The sequence below is a fragment of the Chrysemys picta genome, chromosome 19, assembly GCF_011386835.1.
Source record: "Chrysemys picta bellii isolate R12L10 chromosome 19, ASM1138683v2, whole genome shotgun sequence".
NCBI lineage: Eukaryota > Metazoa > Chordata > Testudines > Emydidae > Chrysemys > Chrysemys picta.
This window is the reverse complement of record NC_088809.1, coordinates 5,292,430-5,299,765: the sequence shown is the minus strand read 5'-3', so window position 1 is coordinate 5,299,765 and position 7,336 is coordinate 5,292,430. Positions and strand designations below refer to the sequence as shown.

The 7,336-nt window shown below is 41.6% G+C and overlaps 1 long non-coding RNA gene across 1 annotated transcript; it reads left to right on the top strand.

Annotated features, from left to right (window-relative positions):
- Positions 1-2,004: 2,004 nt before the first annotated feature.
- On the top strand, positions 2,005-6,138 carry LOC135976649 (uncharacterized). Its single transcript, XR_010593972.1, has 2 exons — positions 2,005-2,217; positions 3,182-6,138. It is a non-coding gene; the product is annotated as an uncharacterized LOC135976649 (long non-coding RNA).
- Positions 6,139-7,336: the final 1,198 nt, after the last annotated feature.

The following is a 7,336-nucleotide window of genomic DNA, read 5'->3' as shown; positions in this document are numbered from 1 at the left end:
TTAGACCTAGTTTTCCACAACCACAAGGTGGTGCCATTGTCAAGCTAGAGCCTCCAAATGCTCACCCTGTGAACTAATTGAATAGGAAAGCTGCTGCAATCGCGTGCAGGGTACAGCAGCAGCACATACACTGGAATTAGGGCAGATTTATGACCTTTCAGCCCTGGTTGTTCCTTGTTTTGTTTTTTGTTTTCCTTGTTGCACAAGATAGGAGGTGGAAGGTTTTCATATGGTAAAATATTACACTGGGAAAGATAAATGTATTTCTTTTGTACTAAATCACATAAACTTCCTCCTCCTTTGCTGACTGGAGCCATTTTCATTTTGTTGTTTCCTTTGTATTTCTTATCCTCCAGTTTTTGGTTTTCTACCTACATACACCAGGTTCTTCATTACAAATAGCCCCCCTTTCAGTGGTCACACCATAAAATTCAATCTCGAGAACTCTTCCCTTAAAATAGTTCAGTAGATTCATACAATAAACTTTCCCTTAGGTCCTGATTGCCTTGTAGCCCCATTAATATGTGAGCGCACACACACACACACACACTAAATAGCTGACTATTGAGTTTAAATATCTAAAGGTTGACCTGTTTTAGACACACCCTTGAACTCTCTCTTCCCTCACTCCCTAGGGAGAGTTTTTGGTTTGTCAGCATGGTTATAGAGTTATTTTAGGTCCAGAAAATATCTTTCACATGAAGTCTAACGTAGGGGCAGCCCCAGATGCAGAAGTGATCTTGTGACTCACCTGGCCCATAGATTAACTTGCAAAGTGCCTGCTGTCATCCTGTTTCCCCTTACTGCCTTCACTGGTTTACACACCTCTGCATTCTTCAGGTTTAGCCTGGGAACAGTAGTACTGAGACCCCCTGGGAGCAGCTGTTCCGGTAGTTCTGGCCTTTCAGGAAGAAGGAACTGGTAGAGTTCATGAGTCTTCTTGCGGAGGGTTGAATAAGTGAGTAACTGATTGTTATGAGACTGAGCCAGTACTGGGGCTAAATTCACTATTGCTGGAATATCGCGGTAGCTAATTGTTGAACCCGTGTTAGCCGTTTCAGGGCAAGCCCCAATGATTCTGGCAAACATGGGGCTAGCTGCTGGGGATTGAGGTTGAACTCTAAGACACATCTTTCCCCAGCCTCTTCCCAATAAAGGAGAAAATTCCGCTGGCTGTTGACAACATGAAGACTATTAGGCTCATCCCTTATTTTGTGTGAACTAGGAGTGAATTCGGAGACTGATCTTAATTCCTTTCTGTTATGCACTAAAACTAGCTCTGTAAATAATATTAATGCTAGAGTTTCATATCTGGATTTAGGGAATTTTACAGCTGAAGCCTTAACATTTCATGGGATGGCAGCCCTGGATTTGTTGTTGCAGTAGTAGTAAACCTACCACTACTGTTCTCACACTAATGCACTTACATTTTTTTCTGTCCAAGAGATGTCACAACATTGCATCATAGGATTTTTCCTCCAGAGACCTAGCAAGGAATCCAATCAAACTCATCCTCTCTCACTTGCTTTTTCTTAGCCAGTCTTTACTTAGCCACGCTGGTTCCTGCTTTAAGGCCCATTCAACTCCCTCTGAAGTCAGTGAAAAGACACCCATCATTCTAATAGCCAAGCATGTTCTTGAAACAAGCTTAGAGGCTAATAATTGTTTTTACACTGATTTTTTCCAAGTTGTTTTGGGGATTTTTAAATTAGAATTTCTTGATAAAGAAAAATACTTTTCTGTAAAAATGACTTAGCAACCCAGCAGCTAGGAAATAAAAAGGTTTGTTTGGTGGGTTTGTTTTGTTTTTAAACCCTTCTTGAAAGTCTTTCACTTGCTTATTTTTACTCAAGAGACGAACTTCTTCAGAAGGAAAGATTGCACAAGAGGTTAAGATAAACACCACAAACTATTCAAGGAACAAAGGGTCAGGAAAAGACAATACAGAGAACGGAATCTTTTCCCCTCTTGTTAGCAACATAGCAGGAATTCTTTTGCCTCAGTGTTTTAAAAGAGCACTGCTGAAGTATCAGAAAAAGAAGTCATTCTCCTATCAGAGCTGACATAGGTAACCAAGAAATTTGATGGCTGAAGACTGGAAATTCCAGGAACACATGACCCAACCTATAGTTCTTGAGAACATGGTGAAACAAGATAAAATCTTTAGCAGATAAACCTCCTTGGAATCGGAGAGAGATCTTGCTGCTACATCAACAAGTAAGCAGATATTCCTTACTGCATGAGTGTCATCCCTTTGTTTCTCTTCTGCATGCTTATTATTCCGAGCATGGACGTAACTGATCCATTTTGTCTGTGGAATTTGACGTGACAATTTTTCAATTTCAGAATTAAGAGATTGTTGCTAGAATCAGGAAATGTAACAGCCATCTAAGGTGTGATTTCAGTGCCGGGGGAAAAAGCAGGAAATTCCAAATGCAGGTAGAAAGGTAGAGCTGCAATTACAGCGAATCAGCGATGATTGAAAAACAAAGAGGACAGATTCAGTAGCTCAAAGGCAGAGCAGAACCCACCTATTAATCTTTGCTTTATGAGGATGCCTGACAAAACTTGCTCACAAATAGGATTCAGGGCAAAACATTGCCAATTCCACCAAGGAACACACCTCTTTGCAGTAACATGACAGGATGGCACCCAGTGACCAAAATAACGAACGGTCAGAAAACAAGTTTCATGCCAGCAAAAATGGCCTTGAGGCTGTGAGAAAAATTTGAGGGGAGAATGGAAGTGTAAGCTTTTGCAGCAACAGTCACCATTATTTTCATTGCTTAGCACAAGAAATTGATAATTGGTTGGGAACCTGTTTCATCTCTAGGCTGTTCTTTAGCAGGGACAGTGACTCTGGATTCAGCACCCTCGTCCCATTCCAAAATGGACCTACTTTTCTGGCATGCCGCATGGCCCCTCTATTTCCCCAGGGCCTTTGGGAAGAGTGGGCTGAGCGTTAGCGGAGCTGGATGACGTGTGATTTTTATTATTGTTTGAAATTATATTAGAAATTATATCAGCCTCAGCAGTCCCCCTTTTTATTTGACTGTGAAGATTAATTATGTAGGCTAAGCCAGAACCTTGGATGGGGCCTTTAACCTTAATGTAATTAAATAAAATAAGTGGCTTGATTCAGCAGTCCCCACAAGCTTATTAACTGAAGGCCTCATTCTAGGAGTCATGGACAAGTATCCACATCGCAGAAACGACCAGAGCTGACACTGTTACAATAGATCTATTGGAAAGAGGCCAAGGAATGGAGCATAATGCCTGCACTACTCATTTGCCCAGTGCCCCTCCACGTGAATGTTGAGGCAGACTGATTGATTGGCAGAAGGTAGCTTCTGCTGAGGCTGAGTGTTGCTGACCTATTTGGTGAATAAGGGAACTTTACTTTGGTCCTACCAGTCGGGTGCTTTTCAGCAGCACCAAAAATTCACCTGTTAAAAGCAGAATGAAAGCATGAAATTGTTTGAGGGAGTGACAAAGCCTTGAAGTGGCTATGGACATAATTTACCTGGCTATCAGTATACATTCATCCACAAGAGAACCTCCGTAGTGGACTATTGCAGAAGGTGTAGTCTGCACAACTTGACTGTGTTGGGCCTTGAATGCAGAGGATAATTTAGTGAAAGCAGTTAAAGATCAAGGAGAGCAATTAGTTAACCAGGAAGAAGGAAGCAATGTGTTACAATCAGCTAATGAAACTCAGATACAAGGAGCCTGAGTATTAGTTTTTATAAAATCCAGTGTAGCTGGAAGAAGTCTTATGAAACCAGGCATCAAATCCATGAAAGAAAGCACACTCACAAGTCAAAGTCGGTGTTCTAGAGAAGTCCGTGAGTTTTGGATACCACTTTAAAAACGTCCTGTCCAAAGTTAACAACAAATCATCTGGGATCCGTAAGTCAAGGTCTGAATATGAAAATCAGCTCGTCATTGCAATACAGTGCAATAGCCACATTTGAAATAATACATGGAACTGATTTTTGAGATATAAATATATTAAAGAAATTGAGCATGAGCTGGTGCCTTTCCCAAACTGCTCAAAGCACAGTCCATACACAGCCTTAGCAATACAACAAAGTTCAGTGTCAGGCTCCTTTCCGGATTTGGCTGCTCCTAAGATTCCTACTCCAGGTTCGCTCTGCCTACATGCCCCCCATGGCTCAGTCCAGCACTGCAGCTGTAGAGAGTCTCCTTTTTAGATCAGATTAGATTATCACAATACCCCCTTCTGGCTTTATAATCCTCTAGACAGCCATTTCCCCTATATCTGGGTGGGGTAATGAGTCACCAGGCTTAGTGAGTCAGCACAGCCCATTTAACCCTTCCCCAGCAGGCTACATAGCTGCAAAAAGGGTGTGGTGTTTCAAGCAGCCTGTTACATGGAGGAAAGCGTAAATGATGAAAATAGGATCTGAGATAATCATCGAGTTTACAGAAACTGCCCCAGTTTAATGAAACAGGAGACACAGGCAACCTTGTGAAGTTGCGATGGGAACAGGTATTGCAGATGCTCCAGCGTTATTGAGCTAGTGGTTTGAGCATTGGCCTGCTAAACCCAGGGGTGTGAGTTCAATCCTTGAGGGGGCCATTTAGGGATCTGAGGCAAAACTCTGTCTGGGGATTGACCCTGCTTTGAGCAGGGGGTTGGACTAGATGACCTCCTGAGGTCCCTTCCAACCCTGATATTCTATGATTCTAACAAATGGAAGAGGTAGCCTGAACTTAACTCCATAGTCCTGTCAAAGCTGAGGGATTCTAGACAGTGATTCCTCCCTCAGAGAGAGTAATTAACGTAAAACAAAACCGCAGGCGGCTGTATGTACACCTAGTTCAAAATGCTGCTTGATCTTCTAAACCTTATTCATTTAAGTGGGGCTTACTCACAGAAGGAGTTCCACTTAAGTCAATGGGATCATTCATGTGAGTTAGGGTTACAGGAATAGGCCTGCTTAAAAAAAAAAAGTTAAGTTGTATCACAAGATATAAACAGACAGCAGAAAAAAAAGTGATAAAGGTTTCTTGGGCCTCCTCTAGCCTAAAATTCCTTGTGTATAAGATACTGACTTTGATAAGTGGTAGAATTAACTAGAAGAACAAACTAGTTAATGATTCAAAAATACAAAATACAGCAGAAAGCTGCTCTAAATCATCACACACCAGACACTGACAGTTTCTTGTTTGAACCTCACTTGCTCTTCAAGAGTTTTTGTTCCATATTTACATGCATCAGGAAACACAAACTCTATTCTATTGATATATTATTTGCACATTTAAAGGTGTAAATTCTATTCTGTGGTCTCCTCTAAATATTTCTTTATACATATTAGATTACATGCACAGTATAGTGTTTATACACAGATTCACAAAAATACACTTCATCTGCTTGAGAATGGTGTAATTGTGGTCAGATGGCATGATTTAATTTGATCTTTTGCCCAGCAAACTTCAATATGTAATAGATCATTTTGTGGAGCATGTAAGCAGAACACCGCCAGAGGAGCCAAGTGGAAAGCAGCCCTTCTCCCACACACCGCAGAAGGTGTAATAAAATACTGACTCTTTGTATTTTGTGTTTGGCAAAGGCAGCTGCAGAATCGTTATAACACTCTGAGTAAGTAGGGTGAGACTTGGGCAATAGTTCAGAGCCACTGCTCTCCAAACCGGTCAGTACAGTATCTGAGCTCAAGAATACACAGCCGAGTTACATGCAACATCACTCATTGCTGGACTATCATTGTCATTTGTATCTTGCAACTCGCAAGGGAAAAACCAGTGGGGTTTTCCCACTCTCTGGGCAGTTCAAGCCTCCAGTTCTGCCTATGTTGTAACTGCTACATTATCTAGAAAGTGACTATATTACTCAGTAGTTCAACAGCGTAAGGTAACAACTTCTCGTTTCTTTACTGGATTTTAGGTGAAAAACCAGAATGCTAATATATGCAATTGATTTATGTAAATTCAACTAAACATCCTTATCCCAAAAGGAAATATTTGATTCTTCTGCACCTGCTAAGTCTGAATATTTCCACTGAGTTCTGTTACACACAAGGCCGGGTAGTTCCCTCCACCAATCCAGTATTTTCATTTCAGAGTATTGTTGTATATAAAAAGAATTTGACCCAAGGTCTACTGCTGTATTTTTAATGGTCTGATGATATTCTGATGACATTACAAATGATGGCCCCAATCTTACTTCCACACAGGTAGACTTCTGGGCCTGAGCTGAGCCATGCTGCTCAGACAGAGGCAGTCATTGGGACCTAGGAGAGCAAAGTACACAACAGAAAATAATGCCAGGAAAACCATAGAAAAAATGGATTGTTATAATCCCTGGGAAAAAGCTGAAATTATGGCTCTTGTAAAATAATAGCTAGCTCTTCTCATCTGTACATCTCCAAGCACTTTACAAAGGAGGTCAGTATCTCTATCACCATTTTACAGAAATAAATGATTGGTGGGGGGAGGAAAAGCAGCAGCACAAGACTGGCTTGCGAGGCCCGGATTGCAAACCTGTTACTGGTGTATGAAGTTGGACAACTCACTGACCCTCATTATGTCTTAATTTCCCCATTTGTAAAGCAGGGGGTAACACTCACCTTTGCAGAGCACTTGGTCATTATGGACCAAACACCTGGCAAGTGCAAAGCATTATCATGGACTTCTGGGCAACAAAAATAAGTGTTGAGATACAGATTGTAAGATCTCTCTCCACCAAGAAAGCCAGGGGCTTTTATCATCTTGAGTCAAATCCTGAAGTCCTTACTCCAGGCAAAAATGCCACTGAAGGTCAGAGTTTTGCTCAAGTATGAACTGCAGGGATTTGGCCCATTGAATAGTGACTGAAAGCTAAGCAATTCCAGTTTTCATTTAGCCTCTCTTGAAGCTTCGCCTGCAGCCAACGCCCTTCCCAGAACCAGGCCTAAAGTAGGCCTCCATAAAAGTGCCTGGGAAATGTTCACACTATGGCTTCACCTAAAAACGCTGCAGCCATTTGTGGGCGCTAGTTGCCGTCTTCTAACTCCTGACAACAGCAACGTTATTGATCAATAGTCAATGTAGTGTGTGTATATACGGTAATTACACAGGCAATTCAGCCCTATATAAAATGCTTAGGGGAGGTACCAGATTAAAGATCACCTGCTGCACCAACGAATGCTGATTCTAAGCAAGGCTGCTTAGATAAGCATCCCCCCCCCTTTTTTTTTTCATTGACCTTTTTAGGCGAAGCTCTGAGTAATAAACTGGCTCTGGATTTCTTTAGAATTCATCTCTTCCTGTGGCTCGTTTCCCCACCTGGAGTCCCTCTTATGCAATATATAAA